Raw genomic sequence first — 27,931 nt, 5'->3', positions numbered from 1 at the left:
TATAGATAATCCTTACTACCCCAACTTACCTTTGTCTTTTTGGGTAAATTGGCTTCTTTCTATGATTAGTATCTTTAAGATTGGCTAATTTTTATAAGATGTGAGGGAGAATAATAATAAAGGACAGTGTGATAAGTTCAGGAAAAGGAATCCTGCAAATAATGCTAATTTAGATTCCGTTTGGTTTCTTATATGATCAGCAAACACAAGCCTTCTTTTTATACTCTAGATGTGTTGAACTACCATTCCCATTTTCCCCAGCCATTATAAACTTGTATTCTAACACGTGGAGGACGTTGATAAAGGCTGCAGTACATGCTTTCAAGCTTTTATATACAGCCATGAGAAATAGATTTTTTTAATTAAATAAAATCTGAGGTTGTCAAGCAAAATCAAATTTAAATGGAAAATGTTGATTATGGTATTGCAAAAGAATGCAGTCATAAGAAAGGAAGCCTGTTGGCATAGTTTTTGTTGCAACAAGTTTAAAAAAGCAAAACTTACAAGAAACAGAGGAAAGAACATTAGGATCATCTGATCAACCACGTAATACCCATGTATTAAGTCAAAAAATAGAAACTCTTTTGTATGTCCTTTCGATACAGGGAGGAGTGATTGAATATGATTCATGCATTTAATGGTAATTATTTTGTAAGCTCTGTCATACCACCATTGACATTTCAGATCTCTCTTGCCTTCATTTAATATCCTTCCCAAGTTGTGACCTTATGGATGCCAACTATACCTCAAGAGAAAAAGTAAGATGGACGTCTGCTTTGCTTATTCTTTCTCATATTTATATGGCTTCTATGGGACATCCATCTTTTTCCAGTGTGAGCCAAAAATTATGTATGTAAGTTGTTTCTGAGTACATTCATGTCATTTACAGAAGGAATGTTTTATGATCAATTCTGGATGCTGATTTTCTCTCACTGCTTGGTGGTGTGCACATCAATCAGTTTCATAAAGATTGCCTGCAAGCCAGTTTTAATGCAATGCAGATTTCCAAAATATCACCAATCAAGGATCCCATTTGCATTTTTTGCCTTTTGCTTCTGAGATGAGCGAGCTTCTACGGTGTTTGTGCTTGATTTCCCACTGGAAAAACTATATGCCATTTCTGTCACCAATCTCTTACTGGGTCATTCAGCCCAGCTAGGAAAAACCATTGAATGCAAATGTCTGGGCATACCACTCCCATAGGGCATATAGCCATGCAGTATCCTCAGGAGTTGCTGACATAATATCTTGCACAGGACTCACCTAAATGCCATCTATACAGCATTCACTGTGTAGTGCTGTCAGGTTTTTTAGCAGCTCCCTAAACCAAATGTGATTCTTTTCCAAGCATGATTCTCACAGAGTTCTCTTTAGTAAGACTTGAAAAGGATGTTATCAATAAAAGAATCCCAGCAACTGAATTATATAATAATCTCTATCAGTCTGGGAACAAAATCTTATAAGTGCTGATCTGGTACCATGAAGAACAGAAAGATTTTACTACAGCATTACTATTTTAAACAATTTACCTCCCCTTAGAACCTATTAGAAGGAATGTTTTGCTGATCACCAGACAGATCTACACAAATATACATAGGCAAATACATGGACTGGGTATATATGCATGCATGCATGTATATATGGAAGGGAACACTAGAAATGTATTTGCTTCACATTCTTGTAATGTCTACTTCTGAAGTTGTGGAGTACTGAAAACTTCAGTGCAATACGCTCAGCAACTGGCCAGTATGAAAGAACTGTAGAACTAAAAATCATAGAATCAAAGTTGGAGGGAGCTGTTTAGGCCACTGAATCCAACCCCCTTCTCAGTACATGAATCCAAATGAACGCATTCCAGACTATAGGTCTCTAGCCTTTATTTGAACACTTCCAATTAAATGAAGCCCATCGCCCCTCTGGATAATTGATTCGCTATCGCTGGGATTGGGTCTGATCAAAGCAGAATAGAACAGAACTTTCAGTGATTTGGAAGCTATCTTTCTGTTGTTGCAACCTAAAATTGAAGGCGCCACCTTTATTTTTTTCAGAAGTACCATTATCAAGCTGCATATCTCCATCCTATACCTGTGCTCAGATTCTGACTAGCTTAGATTGAGTAATGTTCGATTAATGGTACTCTTCACAAGCTCTGGACTCACAAGTGTATAGAACACACCATGCTGAAAGCTTTGAAAGCTATAAATGGCAATGCCCACATTGTATGGAGAAATTATGATTTCTTTTTCACGTATATTAAGCATGATTAGCAAATTGGAAAACTTTGTGGTATGGTGGATCTCATTGTCTCACCATGGTTTCACGTTCAGTTCTCAATTGTCATTGAGTCATTAATGAAACATTCAAAGTACAACCACTCTGCTTTGTAAACCTGTGAGGTCATGCTACTTCCCTTTGACTAGCAGCTCATTCATCTGAACTGGTGATGCATAGGGGAAATTCCTTCAGAAAGTATGCAAGAGAGAGGCAAGCTCAGACCAGTAACATGGGTCCTGTAGTGTTGAATTGTTCTTGGGCAATTATGGGCAATTATGATTAGTTTCTTGTAACAATTGATAAGACCAATTGCACCTGAAAGAGCAAAAACAAATTTCTGATGTAATCTAGTATGTAATTTGGACAGCTTCTCAACCATATTAAGGAGAACATCAAACTACTATAGGGTAACTGGAGTGTTTGTTCTACTTCATTGTTTGCTGTTATGCTCTGCACATTCCACCTACTGAGAAGGACTTATGAATCCAGAAAATAGTATTAGAAATGTGGTACGAAAAAATGTCATGACAATATTAATTACCTCCTGAAATACAGTATAGGTTATACTCATCTATCTACTCTGAAGATAAAGATACTTGGCTAAGGGAAATCAAAGTTAAAAGTGATGGATCTTGGGAAAAAATTCACTTGTTATTAATTGTATTTTGTTGTCGGGAGTCTGGTGGCATACATATTAGATAGATAGGCAGACAGACAGACAGATTTCATTATATCACACTTAGTTTTTGTTCTGACATTACCTACTTTTCAGAACCATCCCTGTCATAGAATTCAAAGACATTCCAAATACATTGTATACCTTTCTGTTTTTGAATTCTCTTAGAAAGATGGGGATTAGAGGTGTGCAAAGATTCAGTTTGAAGATGATTCAATCAAGTCATTTAATCAATTTTTCCAAACTGAATTGACAAGTCAGTTTGAATTGTTGAATCAAACTGAATGTCTCCAAATTTATTTGGAATAGTCTGATGACTTTGGACTACAGAAACATTTTTCCTAAATTAATTTAAAGGTCCAAATTGATTTGACAATTTGATTTAGACATATTAATTAACTTCCCAGTTCAATCAGATCTTGCCTGATTCACATACCTGTAATAGGATTAGCTTCTTGCCTGCTGTTTTTGGAAGCAAGTAAAACTTTTATTTCCAGAAAGCCTTTGAAAATTGATTGCTGCCTTCTTCTTGATTACAAGTAGTCCTTATTTACCAACCACAAATGGGACCAGCAACTTGGTCGTTAAGCAAAGTGGTCACTAAGTGAAACTGCAACTGTGCTTATGATCTTACTTCACCTTTCCTTTGCTTTACAGACCTGCAAAGGTCGTAAATATAAGGATTGGTCATAAAGTTGCTTTTTCATTGCCGTTGTAACTGCAAACCATCACTAAATGAGGCAGTCGCTAAAGAAGGACTACCTGTAATCAAGTTTTCTTCTTTGTGTTTGCTGTTCTACGTTCTGGTATTGCTTGGATACTGTGGATATTAACATTTTTAACCAACTGATCCAAGCAAACCAGAAAATTATTTCTACTAGCCTTCAAATATTTAAATATGATTAAAGTCAAAACATGCACAGAAGGCACTATCAGTGTTGATCAGTCTATATTCTGTGTAATGAAAGGATCAATGTAATTTCCTCTTTAAGAACAGATGAACAACCTTGTTCATTCCCATTTTTCAGAGCCTAGTGTCAATAACCAGGAGAAGGATGAGAAAACATTCTGTTTCCTTGTGGAAAAGAATTCATCTGCAGTGTGATAAATAACATTTGGTTACCCAGTTGTGTGAGAACTGAATTCCACAATGGCCAGAAGTTCACCTTTGTTCCATATTATTTCAGATGTTACAGATACTGGCATTCAAACAGGTTCTGATGCTGAGCTAACAGATTCTTATATTTGTCAGATGTAATTCTAACCAAGCATCTGTTCTGAACCTGGTTTTGCCCTAAATTTCTGCGTCATGCCATAACACAGTCCTAACTGATTACAGAAGTAAATCAATAACTGCTGTCACGTTTCTTAAAACTACAGTGCCTGCAAGTAATTATGATTAATATATTATTATAATACTTTTTGACTTAAAACAAGAATGGTAAAGTAATTGTGATGGATTTTGGTTGCAAAATTGGCCCTTTTTTGCACAATGTAAAACAGGACTATACAGATTGATGGTAATAATGAATTATGGAACATTGAGAAATTGGAATATATATTTGTATGAGCAGTTGGAAGCAATAATAAGGAATTGGGGAAAGTGAGAGTCTCCGTACTGACAGGCAGAAGGTCCAACACTCACACACTGCCCGTGTATATGGCATTTTAGACAGTGCAGTCAGCTTCTTACCCTAAAGATGTTCCAGGTAAAATATGACAGGAACAATAGCAGATGAAAGGAGGGCAAGGAGAAATGGAAGTATAAGCAGTCATTTCAGCTACACTCACTCAGACTCTACTACAGTAGGGAAAGGATGGGAATTAGTTTGGGGAACAGCAGGCTTGAGAAGGAGAAAGGGGAAATGTCATTGAGGAAGGTCACTGCAAATTGAAGAGGAAGCAAGTGCAAAACTGCAGAATCTCTGAGAAAGAAAGTCGCTTTTAGTAAGCCATCGTTCTCTTCTTTTTATCTCTTATCATGCCCAGAAGATGCAGACTCTGTGTTTAACTCAGCACCTGTTAGATTTTTCCATTCTCATTTCATGTAGGTTTTTTTTAAAGTAACAGACTGATCAGAAAGTACATGAATCAACACAGGGCTATGTGAATCTCCCAGAATGGTTTAAACCCTACATTTCTTTAAATGTGTGTTAAGGTTCTTTTAGGTCTCTGTCCCCATCATGTGGTAAAATGTTGTACTACACAATCTAACTCCTTGTTTTTTCCCACAAAATCATGACAAATAGCAGTTGTTTAATCATTAGAGAGAAAAGGTATAAGAGAAATACATTGTTTGCAGCTTCTTTGTGACTCTTCTTCAATTCATCATTGTAAATCCCTTCTTATCTGCTTGCTTATTTAAAGGAATCCCAGGTTTACAGACCAAAAGCAAGGATAATGTAGGGATAGGTAACTGATGGTTGGGAGTTATCATTCAGAAGTTGCTGGACTACAACTCCTACTTTCACTAGGAAGTATAGGCAACAACGGTAAGAGAAACTGGAAGCTATACCTCAGCAACATCCACAGGACCACAGGCACAAGTTCTTGTGGGCAGCTCATTTTTTATCCATAACAAAAAATTCAAAATCTGCTGATAGAGAAATATTTATATTAAGACTAATCTAAATGCCACAAAATAATAAGCAAATGATTGGCTTTACAGAATGTTTTATCAAGAAGAATATTAAACATAGAGGGAAGTGAGGGGAAGAATAGACAGTTTGATGCTATCACCACAGTAGCTGCATTTGATGGCAGGGTAATGGTGGACTAGTGATGACAGTTTGCTTACAGTGCAGTATTATACAGATCTATTCAGAAACAACAGCCCCCCTAAATTCAGTGGAATTTGTCCTGCATAAAGAAGGAGGAGTGGGCAAACTTTTTTAAGCCACAAACTGTGCTTCATATGTTTGGAGGACAGCTGCGATGGGCTGGTGATGTTACAAAATGGATGTGGTTGTATTGTAGCTATGACTGGAATTTTCTTCTTTTTCTGTTTATGGATGGTGGTGTTTTTTTTGTTTTTTGTTTTAATTTATTAAACTCTGTTAAGCCTATTTTGGTCCTATAATTGTTTCTTTTCCATCTTGAAATGAGGAAAAATGCAGAAAAGGGCCACATATAGTCTGGGAGCCAAGGTTGACCACTTCAGGTATATGGAATTGCATCTTTCTATGTCTCTAGTAAATTAAACATACACTTTCCTTCATTAACTAGAGAATAGGAATAAGCATTCTTATTTTGTGGAACTGGGTAACGATGAACTAAGTAGAAATAAATTTAAAGATATGTATACAGTATAAACCAAATGATCCTGTGTCATTTGGGTTCTGTGAATTGTTTCTGCTGTTGTATTTCTATTCCTCCTTTGCTTCTGAAGAGAACTGCTAAAATTAATTCTGGATATGTTGTATGTACAGTTTGCTGCAATTTTAAGTTCCTTCTGTTCATTTACCTTTCTGTTTTCTTAGCACACTGAACTAACATTTGAGCAATTTTTATCTGAACTCTTTATTTCTTGACATTCCCCAGCTTTTCCCTGTAAGCAGTCCTTCAAAATTTAAACATATCTATGGGGTCACTAAGAGTCGCCAATGACTTGATGGCACATAATCAATTAATTCTTGACTTCGTTCCTATGTAAACACATGCAGTTTCTATATACAGAATATTCATTATCTTGCTCCAATCCTGCAAATTACAAGATGCTGTGCTGAAAATGAGAGTTGAGTGAGCCTATCATATTGAGGTGTACGGTACCACTAGACTTTCCATTTGCAAAACATTTTCAGTGCACCCACAATTCCTCCATTGTCTTCACCATCTGCAGATCCCCAGTAATTTCTGCATCATGCTCTTCGTATGCTTATTAATTTGGAGCATGAAGAGGTCACCATCTGTTAATCATTATTCAGTCCAAGACAGCCATTAGCTGCAGAGAATACCAGCAAATCATTATTTAATTTTTATTTTTTTTTTGGAATTGGCCAATCACAAAGTGCAGAGCTTCTAGTGTTTAACAAATAACTTTTCTTCCTTCCTTCATGGCAGGAGAAGCAAATATGTTTCTTCCTTCTGCACACACAACGTCCACATATTGATCCACATGTATTTATGCACATTTGTCTGGTGGTTTGCAAAACATTGCTCCCAATAGGCTACAAAGGAAGATTATTTTCAAACAGCCTTTTGTTTGCCATAGTACCAGATGAGTATTAAAGAGCAAACTCTGTGAAGGCAAAATTCTAGTGAGACCTGTGAAATGAATCCTAGTAGTATTGCTTGGCAGTAAACCCTGTGAGAATAGTATGCCAGCAAAACTGCATTCCAGGTCTGTTCCCCAGCAGAGGTGAATGAATACTAGCTAAGAGCTGGGTGGTAGAAGTTGGTTTGTAGTAGTAGTCCCACTATTGGGAAAGCACCTACCCACAAACACAGTGAGAGCTTGCTGGAACATTAATTTCATCCATCTCTCAGTGAGAGTGAAAAAATGCAAATCAGTTTTCTGAGAGAAATTTATCTCAGAAATTTTGGAAATTTGCGTTCACTTGGTATTGGCTTATAGACTACTTCATACAATTAATGAGTGCTCATGAAGTTTAAGAGTTCCAAGCTGCCTCATGCACCTATAAGATGGACTGCTGTGAGTTCTATAAATCAGATGTTGTTTGAGATGTGCTTTAAATCACATTGATTATCAACATCTCCACATTTTTGGATTCCTCTACACAAATCTGGTCACTGCATCTCGAACAGGATATTGTGGAGCTATATTGCTCATCTCAGAAAAGATATTTTAGGGATCCAAAAAGGGGCAGTCAAATGATCAAGATGCTGGAGTAACTTTCCTATGGGAGAAGATTTCAGTGTTTAGGATTCTTTAACTCAGAAAAAAGGGAAATAAAAAAAGAGTAGAAGTTAAATTATATATGTTCAGAGGATAGCTTTTCTTCTTCTCACACAATGCAGAGATAAAATGTTTCACATGGCATATACTTAAAATATGGAATTAACCACCTCAAGAACTAGTGTGACTACGGGACTTCTGGGGGAGGTATGACAAACTGAAGATGGCTCTGTGAACATAGAGCAGATAACCATGGCAAAGATTAAGGAACCAGTGAATAGACCAGTTCCTTGAAACCTCTCTAGATAAAGAGAGGATGGAAGATTGCCCACTTGTGCTCTGGACGGCTGCCCCATCAGGACATGGTAGGACAGCAGTTTTCCACGGGTTTGAGTGCCAGGAGACAACGGGATTAGCCATCTTGCTCACAACCGCAGCAGAGCCTTTTAAAGGACACTGAGTTCACAAACCTCACCTCATCACTTTTGGAAATTGCTCATTAACTATTTCTAAGCTAATGACAAGTTTGAAAACACCAAGTGTTTTCAGAATGACAAGTTTGAAAACATCAAGTGAGTCTGCCTTTAATCCTGAGTGAAAGACATTTTTAATCATAAACTTAAGAATTTAAAGAATCTGAAATAAACAGCAAAAAACTAAATAAGATTTTGATCCTATAAAGTTATAAATGGACTAAAGGTCCAGATAAAATTGGAATATTGAAACTTTTACAATAAGATTTTGGAATTAATTATAAAATACAAACAATTTCTTGTGGTAAATGGATTCTGTTTTGGTTTTTACAAGACATAACATAGATAAAGAATTTCATGATTTCAAAAACTGGACACTAGAGGAAACTAAAGATTTTAGATAGAGGAAAGATATACAGGCCTGCAAGATGGTGCAAATGTTCTAACAATAAAAATACTGAAGGAGACTTTTAAAGAATGAAATTAACTACCACAAACTATAAAACAAATTTTGTCTGACAAGATAGGGATGGTAACGAAAGTGGATTTACAACTCACAGGCAAAGATAATTTTAAAAAGGATATTTCACTGGATCTACAAAAAGAATTGGCTAAGGTTTTATGAGAAATACAAATGACAAACCAAGAGAGTGACCTGGATAATTATTCCTACTGGATTTACAAAAGAGGCTTGTTAAAGCCTTGAAGAACTCTGCCATGAGACCAAGAAGAAATAAGAGAAATCAAATCCTATGACAATATTTGAACAAACTAAAGATTAAGACTGTTAGAGTAAAAGGATGGAATATAAAGTTGGCTTATTTGATCAAGGTTAAAATCGAGTGTGTTGTTACTTCTAGCTACCCTTTATGGACTTTCTGCTGACACCAGGACTGAAAAGATGATGTTTTATGGATTTGTTTATAGGTAAGAGATGGAATATGGGATGAAAAGATAAATGGTTGTAACTTTAGAGAGGATGAAGGGTTACTAAATTTGTTTACACTTGTGATGAAGGTTGGAAGTCACTTATTTATATATTTCTTTTTTTATTTCTTTATTATTGTCTTTTCCCTTTTTTCTTTCTTTTTCCTTGCAGTTTTTACTCCTCTCTATTCTTTTTTCTTTCTTTAAGTTCTAAACTAAACTTAAACATATTTATAAAAGAAATAGTGTGGCTACCAGTATGTATGACATTAAAAGGGATTTATAAATTAATGGATGAAAAATCTATCAATAGATATATCTCTTAATAGAGTTACGGGCAGATTTTTCTTCCATCTTTCAGTATCATTTTGCTGGGGAACATGAGCTCTTTTAACCACATCCTTCTTGTAATTTTGCATGGGATCTGATTGGCAACAGTGGGAACAAAGTGCTAGATTAGCTAGGTCTTTGGTTTGATTTAGCATAGCTCCTTGTAGGCCCTCCTTGATATTTAATATGGAGTAGGGTATAAACATATGTTTTTGTTTCATAGAAAAATGCGTACACTATTTGTTTTTGACTAGAAAGTCAAAATCTGGAAATGGGGCTCACAGTCTTGACTCATAGTGGTCAGTTCAGAGATTCCATCCAGACCTCATTATTAGGTAAGTGCATATCTCCAGCGGTCTAAGTACAACAAGAATACATTGGCAATAGGTATTGAGGTTAAGGAAAACTGACTATTACAAAACTTAAACCTCCTTTCTAAGCTTCTAAGCTCAACATCTAGACAGTAAAGAATGAAGTGTGTTCTGCTAATCCCACTGTCACACATGGAAGCTTACTGAGGTAAGTGAAGGGAGGGCAAGATAGGAGTTGCTCCTGTCATGAAGTCTGCTCCTGTCATGAAGCACTGTTTGGAGAGTCTCTTTCTCTCTCTCTTGATATATTTTAAATGAGAAAAAAGATAAAGTATAATATATATATACTCTGTGTGTGTATATGTGTGTGTGTGTGTATTATCCTAAGAGAATTTTTGTTGGATATTATTGGTATCAACAATTATCTTCTAACTTCTGTGGGTTTAAACCATCTTGAAAGTGGTGTGAAGTCATCATTTATGGTAAAAAAATTAATGAAAAACAAATGAAATGGATTGGCACAGCAAATGACAATGTCACAGCCTTTCCCAACCTTTTTTTGGGAAGGGGTGGCGGGGTGCCTTCAAGTCAGTTTTTGACTCCTGGTGGCGACTAGTCCCTGAAGTTTTCTTTGCAAGGTTTTTTGGAAGTGGTTTACCATTGCCTGCTTCCTAGGGCTGAGAGAGAGTGACTGGCCCAAGGTCACCCAGCTGGCTTTGTGCCTAAGGCAGGACTTGAACTCACGGTCTCCCCGTTTCTAGCCTGGTGCCTTAACCACTAGACCAAACTGGCTCTTTTCCTAACCTAGTGCCCTCTTATTGTGTTTGACTACAGCTCCCGTCACCTGTGGCCATACTTGCTAGAGAAAACGAAGATGGTTTTCTACTTGGGGCAGAGTGCTGCACTTGCTTCACCACCACACTGGTTTTCTTCCAAACAAATTAAAGTTAAATAATAGCACTGAGTTACTTGGGATGTAGCCACAAATGCAGATTGATAAATACAGTACTACAACACTGCAAATAAGTCCACAAAAGATACCAGCCTACCGGAGGTTTTACTAGACTTGTTGCCTAAGCCTAATTTAACTTTTAACGCACTTTGAAAAAGGAAACGATCATTTATAAACTGATTCTGTATGGCTCTTATTTTTAGATATATGTGCTGAGCTCATCTCACAGCCTTAAAATAACAGACAAAAGCAGATTTCTTTAGGGATCAGAGCAGTAAAATAGACAGAAAAATCCAAAAGGGAAGGGAATTGAATAGTATTCCCAGTTGGTCATTTGAGATAACACTGCAGGCAGTTTTGGAACAACAAATGTGGGGGCATCTAAGATTCCTTAAAAAAAAACATGAGGTATAGTTGCATAATATTTTCAGTAAGGAAGCTGTTAAATTTAAGAACAGCATGATTCCAGACACTAATTCAACGACTTTTTGCTTTTTTCCAAACAACCTCAGGTATAAAACTGGCCCAAAGTTATGGTAGTAGGCCTGTAGAGATTTGCATTCTTGCCAAAATCATGTAAAATAAAAGGCACTTAAAGCCAGTGTGAAGGAGAGAAAAGAATTTTTCCTGGCATTCTTCCTTTGCCCTGATTTTGCCTTAACTGCCTTTGTCTCATTGAGAAATAACCTCCATGTGAAGAAAAATAAGAAAGGAAGGGAGCAGTCTGTGAGGAAAACACAAGGTAGGGTTTGCTCCCTCTTTTGCCTGCTGCCTATTCTGCATTTGCAAGATTTTTTTCCATATGACTTGACCGAATTTACCCAGAACAAAGACTGTTTTTTCTTGAAATAGGTTTTTTTTTTTTTTTAAGGGAGGTTTGTGTTTCCCTGGTTCATTTGCAAATTCACAATTCAAGTCTGAGTTTGCACTGGTATATTCACAACTGAAGTGGCCTCCCCAGCTAAGTGGGAAGAGAGAGCAAGAGGGAAAGCCCAGCATTTATTGTGCAAACATGCCACATTTTTGTTGATTCACAAGCAGCATATTGCTTGTAAACTGCCTGATTGCTTTGCAGTTTTGCTTTCAATCCATTATTCTTGCTGATATTTTACTGGTGTATCTCTTACCGAAGCTACAAAGGGTTCTTTCAGAAACATGACATGGGGCCAAAGCATGGAAGATAGAAACTAGCTGTTGGGCATCATTTATCCCAACGGCTCCAGGACTTCCAGCAGGCGGCATCATTGTGCTCGGTGATTGCCTTAGATACTGAATGCCTTTGCAGTTCGCTCATTGAAGGAACTGGCTGCAGTCCGTCTTTTGTGGGAATAATCTTTGGTCTGACATTAATTTGTAAGACTTGTGGCAATTCAGAATTACAGTGTTCATCAATTTCCCTTTTTTTTCCTATGTGGGAAAATTTATAGTTTTTCTTGTGAACTAGCAAAGATCAAAACTTTTCTCATTTCCAAAACGTTTTATACCTGTATTGAGCATCTTCATGTGGTACTTTAACACGTTGGTTTGGGAATTATATGCTGCCATCTTCCCACACCACATACTTAACCACAATTGGCAGCTTTCCTATGCTTCAATATGCCAGCTTATCTTGGAAAAGTCTAGAATTTGAAACCATCATTTATTGCATTTGAAACCATAGTTAAGGGTCTATGCAGAGTGGAGGTAAGATGCAGTGCATGCTCTTTCATTAACCAAACAGAATAGTTTAGTTTATTGTGCAGTTCAAATAATTATGACTAGAAGAAAGGGTCTGAATTGATTCAAGATTTGTATTTTATGCAACTGCCCCTTTAAGGGAAATTGAAGTACTTTTTTAGAGATATGGAACTAGAGTACCTTTGTAAATCATCTAGTTTAGTTGAAAACCTTGCTTGACACAAGAAATCCCAGAGTTAGAGAACCTCTACCCTCTGCTTGAAAACCTCCAACCTCCTACATGTCTGGGTAATGGATTCCATTGCCTCAAGCATCTAATATTACACACAAATTTACCCTGCACCTTCCTGCCATCTTTTGTTAACACATTGAAGAGGTTTTACCTCATGACTTATACTTTTTGCCTTTTATTCATTCTTCCATTTCTAGATATATTTTCTTACCTCAGGTTATCTCAGCAGATATATGTAAAAAAAGTAAACTGTGAACAAAACGTTTGTGTTTTCCTTTATATCCCACACCTTCATTTTTTATCAAGAAAAGAGATTTTGTCTTATTTTCTGCTGCCCTTTGCAATATATTATCTCCCAACCTCCCGTTATTCACAAAACAAACTATTGTTACTTCTTTGAATGGAGCCTGGAAACTATGCCACTAAAACATTTCAGTCCATTCCATCTCAGGGAAGAATAAGAAACACAAGAGGAGACCCATATGAGAAACAATATTTCTTCCATAACACAAGCCTCCAGCTAGGCTATACTCCAGCAGGCATTCACCAGTCTTTGAAATCTTGCAGAGCAGAATGTATGCAAACATAGAATCAATGTGGATCCACAGTGTAAAATCACACCACAGCACTGGCATGTTTGAGTTTCTGAGTTCTCAGTTGAATTTTGGTGTATGAGAACCAAGTGCAGCTGTTCCAATGTGAGTCCTTCCAGATACTTAGCCTTGCAGTTCTCATCATCTGTGGCCATAGAATATGACATTATGTTGGTTTACATGTTGAGGATACCAAAGCACAGCAGATTCAATCTATTTCTTTTCAGTTAACCCCAGACAGGCTTGCAGGTAGAAAGGCATATGGCTAGTTGTGGGGAGATGTTCTGTTATACACCAACAAAGAGCAACAGAATCAGACATCTGACTACATGATTAGTAGAGGTAAGAGGAGCTGATTTGCAAAGCTCAGGAGCTGCCTTAGATATAAATTGTGTCAGGCCAAGGGACTATTTTTGTAGAAGAAGATAAAAGAGCTTCACTGATAAAGTATGGTTATCCTTCCTGCTAGTTACATTCACAAAAATCTCTGGTGGCAAAATGGAGGTGATCTTGAATCTGCTGGATACTAAAAGGTTGTTCTGAGAACTTTCAGTACAAACTCTTTCTTACATGGATTTGGAGCTGGCTTAGGAATCTCCCCTTGACTGAAAGTGATGGTCACTGAGAAACAGTGTAGTGTAAAAGTTAGAGCAAAGGTGGGCAATCTAATAGTCTCAAGTTTGGATGTAAAATGTAAATATGTAAGCTTTTATTGTTGCTTATAGAGCAACCTTTGATTACAGTTACCAAAATAGTGATGTCACGTTTTGAAGTGAGAAATATATTAAAAAATGAGGCCTAAAAATGGTTTAAGATGATTTTATACAAAGGCAATATCTAAGCTCTCCTTGGCCTATTTAAAAAAATTCCAGGCTGAGTCAAGATCTGCATTATCATTCTGCCTTCACCCTTGGGCTCAGAGTGGTAACTGTGACCCAGATTCATGAAAAAGTTACCTACTTCTGAGTTGGATTAAAACCATGGAGCCTTAGACTCAAGTCTAATCTTAACCACCAAAATTCATTGGCCCAGTTTGCACAACACATGTAATTGGGATGGAAGGGGTTAGTGTGTGCTACTTAATTAACCATGATAACTAACACAGAATGTTTAGTTTTATCCAAAAGCAGCCTTAATAAACTGGAGTAAACTAACTCCCCTGGCCAACCATGTTGCTGAACTGCTATATCTGTCTCTTCCCACTTTCAAAACAAAGTCCTCAAGAAGCATCACAAAAAAACTGGCATTTCTCTTGGCTGCATCCTTTTTGTTTCCTTCTCCCCCTGCAGTCACATGGGGAAAAAGGTGTGGGCAACCATTGATATTATGTTTCACTTCTGCAAGAAAGAAAAGTACAGAAAGTTATAGTCCCCTAAGCCCTTCTGTGGCAATGGAGATGATTTAGAGAAAGGCTACTTCCTGATTGACTAAGTGATCCATTCAATCTGCACTGTTGAAAAAAGAAATATAGATTCTTTGCATTCAGGAAAATTGTCTTCATTGCCCCTCTCCCCTTTAAAAAGGCCTGGATCCTTGGTCTGATATAGCCTTTGTAGTAGGAATTGCACATGTTCCAGTTCTGAGAATAATCAGTTTTGTAAGATATGGACAGGATGTCCATGCAGTGCTTTGGATTTGATTGCAAAAAGGCGTTTAAAAACTTGCAGGAACACAAATGCTTGTTTTTCTAAACAGCTGCATGATCCTTAATGTGTCTGGTTTAAGTGAGGCTCTGACAGGTGCTGCATATATCTTCCTGTGTGCTCCAAAATACCCTTTCAAAATCAAATCCTACACATTGCACAGCCCTAATAAATAGCATTTAATGACACTTGCAAATATTGCATAATTATGTGGCCAGTAAGGAGGGAGAAAAACTCACTGTCTTCTGGTATCATGGTGTCTATCTGGAGACTACATTTTCACCCAGATTGTCTTTGACATTTATATGCAAGCTGATGGAAACAAGAGCCGCTTTAATAAGCTGAAAGTGTGAAAACACCCTAAACTATCCTCATGGCAGATCGAACAAAGATGAGGCTTAATCCTTACCTATTCAGTTGATAAAGCTACAAGCCTCCGTTTTGATGTCTAGATGCAATTACAACATCTGGGACTCTAATCTATTGTTTTACTTCTAAGTCTCATACAGAAGAGGAACCTGATGGCACATTCAGTAACAATTTAGATGCAAGTATGTGCTTCTTATCATACATAATTATCTGTCAAATCCCAAACCACTAAGATCATTAAGCGAGGGTCATTTACCATGTGGTGAAAAGCAAAGTCAGCAAAGCTGTAGAAAGAATAGCCTCACTCCTCCGTTTTACCAAACGGGGGAGAAAATAAAGCAATGACCAGGCAGCCGGCTCTGCTGTGTGTCTCATCCATTAGTGGTGTCTGGCAAAAATCCTGTCTTACAATTAGATAAAAGCTTTTCCATTCTAAATCACTATCCAGAAGACAGCTTGGAGCCTGAAACGCTGAACTCAAATACACAGGGGAAGCCAAGATCCAGCTCTGGATGGTGGTAATTTATGTGTCTCAAACATTTACACGAAGGAATATCGGCCCTTGCTCAGGGATGCATTGGATATTAAAAACAAAAAATCCAGAAATCTAATTGATATTCTCTGAATGCTTCAGTTGCTCCAAAGAGCTAAGATTTTTGGATCAATATAGAGCATATAAAGCCTTTCCCAACCTGACACCTTCCAAATGGGTTGGAATTGCAGTTGGGAATTCTGGAAATTGCAATCCCAGTTCATTTGGTAAATGAACTGAGCTTGAAAAAAGTAGATGCACAGTATCTGTAATAAGATATTATGCTGGGCTACAATTTCCATCATTCCTGATCATTGATCACACTGGGGATGAGGAGATGGAATCCAATACCATCTGGAAGTTTATTTACTTTTGATCAATGTCTTGTAGTCTGTATCTCCTCTATTAGGGCTGCCATTTCTGGTCTGCAGAAATGCAGATGACCAATAGATGGAAGAAGAGGGTTCAGTTTGTTGTGCCTCTAATGGTAGTCCAGCTTTTTTACAGCCCAGATATGTAAAACATGGATTATGGCTTTAATGATATGTGAACTCATTCATCGGGGCTTATTTGATAAATCACAGTTAAGCAAACCATAGATTAATACAGTGTTCGAACCAGCCACTGTTTCTGGTAAAGCCACTCTTGTTTTCATTTTTCCATTCATGAAAAAATGGGGAAGGGTCAATAAAGGAAGGAGAGAACCTGAATGACTTCTAATCACAGAAAATGTTACTGGAGCCTCTGCAATTACAGAGATGGAGGAAGGATGTTGAAAGCTGTATAATCATATAACTAAATTAGTTTGTCTCAAGACAGCAGTTGTTTGTGCTTTGTATAGCTTGATTTCTTCTAATTCCAAGAGATCCTTATTCTTCCAGATAAGGCTGTAAATTCCATATATTCTTGTTATTTGTTAGTCTTAAGTTCTGTTAGAACTTAAATTGAATAGTTTCACCTCTCTTGTATTTCCCCATCACCCCCCATATTTAGTCCTAATTTGATAAGTTTTTAATTTGAATCCATTTTTGTGTTCTTTCGTCAGTTCTTTGGCAAAGTCTTCTGTTGATCATTTCTGATTATAATTATCTGTCTTACTGTTCTGTCTCTAGGTGGGGGATTTTGGCAATATGTAGGTCTGTTTGTTTTGTATGTTGGGTATTGTTCTTACTTTCTATTGGTGATCTGGTATGTATACTCTAACATAATGGTGATTTACTTTATCATGATGATCAATGAGCCACATCAAAACATCTGAAACATTCAGGGGTACAATATTTGTTGGCATCATTTAACCACAGCAACACTGGAGTCTATTCCTACATAATAAGGCCTTTTTAAACACATTATTATTTACAGTCAGTACGTTATCACTCCATGATAGTTACAATCCATGTGATACACCTATTAAGAAACAAGGAAAGAAGAGAGTTTATGCTGGCACAGCCCATGGTCCTTGGATTCTACCACTACTGCAAATCTAAATCTACTGGTTCAAAACTTCTTTTTCTCCCTAAGCTACCTATTTTTCTCTGGACTTTTTTAAAAAATAAGTCAAGCAGTGCATTGTTTTGTCATTTTTCAAGTGGCTGGAGAAATGGCTGTAATGTAGTAAACTGCACTCAGCCAAAAGAAACAGGAGTGCTTGAGGCAACATAAGAGAGAAAAAAGGACTTCAAAAGCCACCATTGGAAAATACACACAGATCATATTTATGATGAGAAGAGGAGAGTACAGAGTGACAATGTCCACTGTTGTCCTCCAAAGATGGTTGCTGGTCTATTCTGGCAATAAGGCAATTGGGCAGTGCAAAGAAGCCCTTTAGTTCTGAAAAATTCATTGAGACTGATTTAAAAAAAAAAGATTGAAAGGCATGCTGAGACAGGAGAATATATTCTTTTGTGACTCCAGTATTTCCTCTAGAGGTAGCAGCACAGGGCTTTTGCAGTAAGTGATAAGAAGAAATAGGCAAAGGAACCAGTGCTAACAAATGTTCCTTTACTCCCAGTACTTGTATGGAGGTGTGAAAGTGACTCCTGGTTTACATAATAGTTCTGGATTGTCACAGAAGAGACAGAGCAGGAGATTGCTTCAGCATGCTGACCTTGTCCTCTGCAAGAGTTTAGGTCTCTGGGTAGAGATGTCTGTTTGCCCTTTGCTGCATGGGGGAGAGAGGAAAACAGGTGGGCCTGAGTTTAAGAGAGAATGGGTTCACCACTCTGTCCAACTGCTCCTGAGGAAATGTAGCCCTCAATAGAAAAAAAAAAGGATGCTGACTTCTGTACTATGGGAATGATAATTGGTGAATTTTGAACTCCTGCACTTCTTCCTTTTCTGTTCTTCTCTGATGCAGCTGTGAGGCAGTTGGAAGAATCTGCTTCACTTTTATAGTGCATGTTGTCATTCTGTCCAGGAAGGATGACTTTGGTCAGTAGATCAATAAACAAACTAGTGGCTTCCCGTCCTGGCTTGTTTTCAAAAACATAATTGAAACTAATCACAGTTCCAGGTTAGAAATTCTGGTTGCTTTATATCCGGAAATGGTATTACTGTTGATACTGTTTTCTTGAAATACATTTTTCTATCAGTCTGAAGCCTACAGGCTGTTCATCCATTTTAGTCTAAGAAAGCTTAAGAAGAGGAATTCCTTCATGAAGTTTTCATTGGCAATTGAATTGAAGGATGCAGACTGTCTGAGAGAGGAGTATGACAAAGATCTACCCACCTCTTGGCCACCTTGTAATTACACCATGCTTCACCCATGGGAATTTCACCAAGATGTTCTTGTTCTTTAAAGAAATTTCTGAAGCAATTTATTATATTGATAATAAAAATGTGGGATAATTTTCTTCACAGCGCTAATTTTTAATCCCTGAAACAAGGTTTGGCAGAGCATGATCATGTAGGCAAAGGGTACAGGAGCATTCCAAGTAGTATCATGTTGCTGAATCAATTACACACTGATCCAGAGCAACATAACAATGGGAAGCTCAAGAAGAGGAATTCCTTCATGAAATTTTTCAGCAACATGACATGCTTAGAACAGTGGATGAATGATCCTAAGCAGCAGTAAATGGACACAAAACTTCTGATGCAAAAAATGTATGTTATAGTAATGCCTAACCTGTAGGGAATTTATATTAATCTTTCTTTATTATTCATAATAGACAAAGATTTTCATTTCTAACTTTGAAAATTACATCAACAGTTTTCTACAAAAAAGAGCACCAAAAGCCTTGATCAGAGGCTGGGGGGGGGGCAGGGTGGGAGTGTCATGGGAGGCAAAAGATCAAAGCAGTGCTGCAGTGTAAGCTCCACCCCTTTGTACATGTATCATGATGAAAGTGTTGGCTTGGATGTGTTTTTGGATACAGCAGCCAGAGGATATAATACAGAAGAGCAAACACCCATATAGGTATGTGTATGTAAGGACCAAGATAGACAGACTGACCTTTGAGAAGAAAAATTAAGGAGATAAACCTTGCTGATTGGATAAATTTCCTGTTTGCCAACATCCAGTTAGATATCTAATAATGGCAGTAATTGTGTCTCTCAGATAGATAGATAGATAGATAGATAGATAGATAGATAGATAGATAGATAGATAGATAGATAGATAGATAAAATGAACAGAAACAAAACATGGTGTCATTTGAGAGAAATAGGCTCTTTGTGTTACAGAACCAAGAAGCCTGATAAATCAAAACTGCCTTTGAAATGATGAACAAGAGAGCCATTTTTTAATATTGTCTAATCAAATACTTATAATCGTAGTCAGATGTTGTTAGAACCAGTGTTTCTGGGTGTAGTGTAAAACTCAGCATTAAGAATGTTCATATTTTGAATCACAAAAACATTTTGAAAAGTAATGAAAATACTTTAAACTTTAGTTCATATAGCACAATTACCAATAAGTGACTTGTTTGGGTTTGCCTTAAAATTTTTGTGTGAACAAATAAATCAATAAAGAATTAACTACTATGGGCTGTAAACAATTTTAGAACTTAATGTTATATACCAATTACCCAAGGCCAGATTAAGGCCAACTGATGCTCCAAGCACAGCCCAACAACAGTGCCTCTTGATGGAAAAGAAACTCTCACACCATGAGAGGGAAATAAATGTAATACTTGATGATCCTTTCAAACCAAATGTTTAAACTTAGTCACTCACCATGCCAAAGAAAACATTTTTAACAATGCAGATTAAAGCTGAACATGGCAAATAAAGAAAATTACAAAAACTTCAAATAAAATCAAGTGTGGCAGTGAATGAGTTAAGGGCATGACAGCTAGGGGAAAAAACTCTGTGATGCCCCCCTCTTCCCTTGGTGACCTAGCAGGTACTTATTTTGCATAACAGCTAATCCATGCTGATATTAGCCACATGTATTTGTTTAATAAATCAGGAGTTAGCAACTATTTCAGGAATCATTTTCTCAGGAGTTTAAATTTGTAGGGTAGATATTTCTAGCAACTATAAAAACCCAGCTATATTAGAAGCATTGAAATGAAACTTGCAGCTATTTTTATTATTCATAATATAATATTTCTATTCATAATCATACTTCAAAACAAAATCAATAAATGAAATACTGTCCTTCAGGATTATACTTTTTTGTCATTATTTACATTCAGTGAAAAATATATTCAAGAAAAGCAATAGGAAGCATTAGGGTAAATGCATGTATACACACTCTTATGAAAGCATAGTTACAAAGATGTCTTTGCAGAATAGGTTGTTTGTAGGATCTGTCTTTCATGAGGTTAATGAAATATTCTATTTCTGTTTGCATGTAAAAATTACAAATCAAGAGGATAAACCAAGCAAAATCAAACTAGATGGAAGATATAATTCTTAAGCAAGATTGTCTTTTTCTTCTGCTGCTTTTTTACCCTTCATCTTTCCAGGAAAAAGCTAGCAGTAAACATCAATGTTGCATATCCCTGTGTTGGATGACCTTTTCAGGAGGAAGTCATGTGATTTTAATCGATTACCATGGTCTCTCAGAGCCTTCTGTTTTGTTTCTCCCTGGTCCTCGCTTTCACCAAGAGGCACAGAGCCTTCCCAGTCTGCCACTGTCATATATTTTAGCCTAATGTGGTGATGAACCAATCAAGCCTTCATCTAGAAAAGGAATACAGTTTCAAAGATGAAAAAAATCAGCATAAAAGTGTAGCCTCACACATACTTTACAGCATTCATTGAAGCATCTTCTGTGCGTCAGCTTCCTGTCTCTACCACCAACCAACCAGTTTCTCAATTTTGCTCATATAGAATCTTTGTTGTGTCCCATTTTGTATTCTCTGTATTATTTCTTTCCTTTTATATTCTTTTCATTATTCATTTCATCATCTATTTAACGCTTTCCATAATTAAAGGATGACTGAAAGCTTTTCACACTTGTACAGAAATTATATTCAGAGGATATGCCATCATCTAATAGTCTGATACACATTACTTCTGAACTCAATAGAGCTTACTTCTAAGTAAATACTCATAAGGCTGGACTTTGTGATACTTACACAAATCTCAGTTTAATTATAACCTATGAGGCTTATTTGAAGACAGTGAATGCCCAAACAGTCACTTGACAAGGATAGTTGTTTTGCCTGCCTGCCTGCCTATCTATGAAATTTGTATGCCGCCCATCTCCTCCAGATGATTTTTTAAAAATCCCTTGTATATTGCTGCTAAGTAGAAGCACTCAGTTCTCCTTCTGTTTTCAGTAAGGGGCCCTGGGGCAGCCTAGTAGGAAACATTCTCACTATCAGACATATTTACTGCTTCCCTGATTTGTTCTAAGAAGTAGGTTTGCACATATTGTATGAAGAGAGATTTTCAATGAACAGGTCCCATCTTCCTGGGTAGGAGTTTTTTCTGCAGGCATCTGTATGTATGTATGTAGAAGTCTTGCTCACAAACATCCACAAATGTTCCTTGGTAGTTGGGAGGCAGCCTAAGATACTAGTAGAGAATGACCGTTAATTGAACGCATGGAGCAGATCACATGCACTTCTGTTAGTTTCACCTGTTTTTCAGGATTCAGCATCCTTTTAAAAAATCTCTAATAATTAAATCGCTGACTGAAGAATGAATGCAGTGTTGAATGAAGTGATAGGAAGCTGCCTTATGCTGGAACAAGGCTGACTGATTGTTGTCTCCACACCAGCTAAGTTCACACACATAGGCCTCTGATGTAATAGCACAAAAGATGTGAATTCTGTAATTTGCCTATTTTGTGCAGTGGTGTCATGAAACATCTGATATCTCTTGTCCTCCTCATGATACAAAGCAATGACGTGGAATGTTTGCTTCTGACCTAACATGGTGTGGGTACTCACCTGTTATAGATAAGTTTGATAGGTGAACCAGAGCAGTAGGATTTGTTCATAAAAAAAAATAATGGCTTCCTATATTGATTATCTAGGCCACTGATTGAAAACAGATGCCCACAGACTAAGATAATAGTCTGTTGTTATCCCTATGTGTAGATGCTAGGAATTAAATCTTTTGCATGCAAAAGATGCACTTTCCCATTAAGCCACCTTTCTTCTAGTGCACATGGAAGCAAATGCCTGTTTATGAACAATAAGGTTACATATAGCATATGGCTGAAGTTCATGCACTGCAACATCCAAGCTATTTATTAGGCCACTGATCTTAGGGAAATTGGTTGGGATTTTTAAGCAAAAGATCATGTATCTCTTGATTTTTATATTTGTAAGAACAAGTTTATATGCCAGAGTAGATGAATACAGCTGACTGCGCAGAGTAAAGCCTGCTGCAGTGTATACTTCTGATCCGTTCCTTTGTTTTCCAAGACAAATAAACCAATGAAATAGAAGGAAGAAATATTCTATTCATTTCCTGATCTAAATTGCTGCATTGTGGACCCTCTTCAATCTGTCCCTTCACAATCTGGGTTGAGTTTTTCCATAGACTCAGAATGGTTCCCATTGTATGGCATATTAAGCCCAAGAGCTCAGAATTCCTTGCCTCTAGCAAAAGAAACACATGAGGCAGACAGAATTTTTTGAAATCTTATCTGTTTAATTCAGAAAGAGCAGAATGAAAACTGCCATTAGGAGAAGGATATGCATATCCCTAAAGCATGGTATCCTTCTGGATTGCCTGAATAAGTTAGGAGTGTTACAGTGTTCTACTCCTTCCTGAATTGGTAGTTCCAGGCAGTAGTGACAAAGGAGTGTGTTTGAGCCCTTGGTTACTGTGATATAGGATGCCTCCATGTTATTTAACATCTATATGAAATCACTAGAGGAGGTCATTGGTTGGTTTGGGGTGAGGTATCAACACTATGCTGATTGTACTCACTTTTATAACTCTACCCTGGGTCAGACAGAAGACGCAGTGGGTGGCATGACCTGATGTCTGGAGTCAGTAAGGGACTGGATGGGATGAAACAAGCTGAGTGAATCCCAGCAAAACAGAATTGCTGATGCTTGCTTTACTTCTGGATGGGGTTGCACTCCCCTTGGAGGAGCAGGTCTGTCACTTGAGGATTCTCCTGGACTCTCAGCTCCTTCTGGAGCAGCAAATAGAATCTGTGACCAAGTGTTTGCCTTTTTTGGGTAGTGTGCCAGACTGCCAGTAAGGTACCTTCTTGGAGCAGGAGCCTTAGCAACAATTACTCTCATTGTTCTCATTATTTTTGACTAAATTATAGCAACATACTCAGTTTAGAATTGCCTTTAAAGACTACCTACAAACTGCATTTGATGCAAGATCACATGCTAGTGGGTGAAAGCCACTTCAGCAGTGTGACACCAATACTACAGGCATTGCATTGGCTACCGAAAAGTTTCTGAGAACAATTGAAAGTTCTAGTAATGACTTGTAAAACCCACCATGGGTTCCTTTTTCTGTGAGGTTGGAGAATGGGACTCCAGAAGCAAACTTTTTAGTAGTAGTTTGTTTAAAGTTGGGAGGGAGGGATACAAATGAGGAAGGAAGGCTGTCCATTTACTGGGTTGACTATCTGCAGTTTGTTTTACTGGTCCTTTAAAAAAAAGGGAGGGCTACCATATCAGTGCTAACAGATTCCAGATGACCAGAACATGGCTGCAAAAAGATACAGAAAATTCTTTGCTGCCATTTAATGGTGGTATGGAGTTTTATTTAGGCATAGTAGTCCTAAGAAATGCATTCTCTGTGCATAAATTATTTTTAGATATACACTTAGTATAAATCCATACATGTTAACAGCGAAAAAAAATCAGTCAATGTATTTAGTTTTCTGTTTTCTTTTCTATGGAAAATAGATTCTGCACACAGGGTGCACATAGGTCATTTTCACGCAACACATTGAACTACAAGATAGCCAACCATATTTTAGCCTACTGTATTATGGGAACTAAACCCTAATGCTTAGTTTATGCTTTAGTGTGTCATGTGAACCCTGATAATAAGATTAATGGAATAAAGTATGTTTAAATGAAGCATAGCTAACCTTCATTTAAGCATGCTGGGTAAATGCAATTTTGTTTTTATAATAGCTCCTGAAAAGTTGAGTAAGTTTACTGATAGCCTCACTTTGAGTATCAGTGAACTGTGTGACTACAAGGCATTGCATCTCACATCAGGGACATTCAGAACAAGTCAAGATGGCAGCTGCAACGATATAATCGATGAAGCCATCTTGACTTTTTTTTTTTGGGTTCCCTGTAGATGCCCCGACCCCTATATACACATGGATCAGGAAGTTTTGAAATACAGTGGATTACTATGTAAGCCTATTACCCAGTATGAACTGGATTTACATGTTGTGCTAAATCATGGCTTATTTAATAAACCACAGTTGGCTTAGTTCACATTATATGCTAAGCCCTAAACCAACCAAAACTCATTAAGGCTTTAGTGCAATGAGAATGGGGCAAGGTTCATATAGAAACCACTTCACACTCTAGAGGCTAAAGCTAAATACTACCTTCTCCTCCATCTATGAGTTGCTTAGATTTGATATCATTTTACATCTGGGAGCCAACTAAATCTGATTTTTTTTTAAAAGAAAATCACAGATGGAAACAATCCACCAGCCATTCTGTTTAACATCTGTCACCTGTACCCTTATTTGACTAATAATCTGTGTTCTATGTACATAAGTTCCATTCTTCTACAGCTGTTTCATACAGACAAGCTGTGAATTATGAAAAAACAGCTATAACTTGTGTTATACTTTGTCTCTTGTCCCCAGCTTTAGATATACAGATCATATGGACTTTTAGAATTGTGGGCTGATGAATCTGAACTGTAGTGAAAATAATAGAGTTTCTTGGCAAAGAGAAAAGCATTCTGATCCCCCCCGCCCCCCGCACTGAAGAAGCTTTATAGTTAGGGCTGAAAAATAATATTTACCTAATATTTATTTTTAAAACCTCACTTGAAAAGAAACCTGAGTTATGCTTATATTTTGAAGACACTACCATAAAAACGTTGCTCTACCAAAAGTTAAATGTCACAATCAATATGATTTGGAGAATGGATATACAGTATTTTAAAATTATTTTTCTTGATGTGTATTTCTCGATAGTTCATAAAAGTTGGTACAGCTTTTCTTAAGTCCTCCAACCCCCAAGTTAAGATTTCAGGCTATAATTTTTTATATATTTGTTTATTCATTCAACTTGTAATCTGCTAGGACTCCTAGCAGTTTAGAAGAAAGTATACATAACAAAAACAAAAACATCCGTGGTAAATGTGAATTAAAATCTATAAATAAGTAACTAACTAAAAACAAAGCAAAACCAGCAACAGATGAAAATCCAAATGACAACAGCTTAGTTCACAAAAGCTCTTTGGAAGAACTGTATCTTCAACATCTTCCAAAATGAACACACCATGGGAGCCAGCCTAATCTCAACTGGGAAACTATTCCAGTTGTTGCCACAGAAAAGCAGCTCCTTCCTGTTTCAGCCCCTTTCATGGAAGTGGGAGACAACAGTAGCTTCTTCCAGGACATTTGAGGCAGCCAGGTTGATTCCAGTTGCAGAGTGTTGTCCTGGAGATATCTAAGTACAAAGCTATAGAGGGCTCTATAAGACAAAACCAGCATTTTGAATTATACCTGGAAGCCCATTGAAAGACAGTGCAAGGCATACAACCCATGTGTAATATGTTCTTGGTAATATGTGCCAGCTACGTGGGCCACTGCATTTTGAACCAGCTACAGCTTCTGGATGGTCTTCAAGGGCAGCCTCATGTAGAGTTTTTTTGCAAAAGTTCAGCCAGGTGATGATGAGGTTACTGTGGCTATAGCCTGAAGATACCAAGACACTATAATAACAGCACTTCTAGTCGGGCTCAAGATGTGTAGAGAATCACAGTACAACCTTGGAGAAGGAATGCACAATTAGTAAAACATGATTTAAGCCCAGGAAAAGAAGAGAATGTGAAAAAGAAATTTAAACTGATTCCACCTTCACTTTCGAGGGTATAAGAGGGAAGAAGGGAGGAAAAATACTGTCAGGCTTTCAAGATTCTGTTACTATAGCCTATGTCCATAAAATAGAGTTCCAGTATTTCTCAAAGAGTTTGTTTCCTGACCTGGCTTACCTTTAAGGGCTGACAGGCTGGCAATATATAGCTGTATTTGTATATGCAGCATTGTGGTGGTACTGCATTCCAAATAGGAAATAAGCCACATGGAAATAGTGAGATTTATGTCAGAGCCAGCTTGTGTAGAATTCTGTTGTTCAGCTGCAAACCTATCAGTCTTACCCAGGAAGAAGCCCAATTAAACATGATATGTTTTGCTTTTAAATAAAACCATATGATAATTCTTTTAGTATTGAAGTATCTAGAAGTAGGCATTTTTAGTGGAAGAGTTAATGTTTGCTTAATCTTGGGATGGCATATTAGGGCTTTGAAGGGAAAAGAGTGCTTCAGGGAATGAGTAGACATGCAAGTTGGCAATTTCTTAAAGCAGCTGAGTCTCTTCACAAGATTATACACCTGGCCTCTATAGCTGTTGCTTTATCCCAGGAAAGACACATTCGGTTTAAGGGAGTGTTGTCCAAACTTGGCCACTTTAAGAAGAGTGGACTTCAACTCCCAGAATTCCCCAGCCAGCATGGGGAATTGGCTGGCTGGGGAATTCTGGGAGTTGTGGTCCACTCATCTTAAAGTGGCCAAGTTTGGACAACACTGGTTTAAGGAGTTGCCAACAGGTGCTACATGCATGCTCAGACATGCTAGAACAGATTTTTTTCCCCTTTGAATTGAATTGTATGGCCTTACTGTGTTGTCTGTTTTTTTTGTTTGCTGACTTTCACAAATATTTTAGTATTGAATATATCTGTTGGTTATTTTCTTATTTCTTCCCCAACTCTGCTTTTATCATTCCTTCACCTCCAGCTGATAAGGTCCTATACCCCTGATTTTCACAAGAGTTTTAGAAGAAAATGTTTTCCTAATACTGAAGTAACTGGAAGACAGATCCTCGCTTAGCTCTTGCTAAAGATTCAGGAACAGGGAGAGGGGGGAGAATTCCCATGTTTATAAATGAGTTGTGGACCAGATGATGTTTAAATTTATAGTATATAGATCAACCTACCCCTACTGATGGTTGCATGTCAGTCCCTAGAATTCCACATAGCACAGCCAGTGTAGAGAATTCTGGTAGTTGAAGTCCACCTATCTGGAGAAGGTTGGTATAGATACTCAGTATTATAACTGACTACCTTATAGAATTAAATTCTAAGTACTATGGATCTGCTGCAGAAGAATGGTAATAACAGTACCAGTGCCAGTATGAAGATTCTTGGGAATTGCCATAGCTTAGTGTTTATCTTGAAAAACTAGGAGGGTTAGACTGCTTAGTACTGTACTTACATGGGAGATTGCCAAAAAATCTGAAGTCTGTACATTAGACTGGGAAATCTAAAGAGAAAACAAAGAAGCTGGAATAATTGGCAAGAAAACTCCATCCAGGCACCGGAGCTGAGCTTAAGTCAGTAGATATTCCTCTGTGTGTCTGCTCAGAAGTAAGTTCCACTGAGTTTACTCAAACCTAGCTCTGTGTAAGTATGTATAGCATTGCACAGTAAGCAATGGAGTCACTCTGTTTCA

General features: G+C 37.4%; 1 protein-coding gene across 3 annotated transcripts in view; it reads left to right on the top strand.

Moving 5' to 3' along the window:
* Positions 1-27,931, top strand: part of SH3PXD2A (SH3 and PX domains 2A) — a 261,206-nt gene that overhangs the window by 120,814 nt on the left and 112,461 nt on the right. The window lies entirely within an intron of this gene.

The sequence above is a fragment of the Python bivittatus genome, unplaced genomic scaffold, assembly GCF_059951505.1.
Source record: "Python bivittatus isolate LINGU-HERP-01145 unplaced genomic scaffold, Pbiv_v1 ctg000980_np1212, whole genome shotgun sequence".
Lineage (NCBI taxonomy): Eukaryota > Metazoa > Chordata > Lepidosauria > Squamata > Pythonidae > Python > Python bivittatus.
This window is presented reverse-complemented; position numbering and strand designations above follow the sequence as displayed.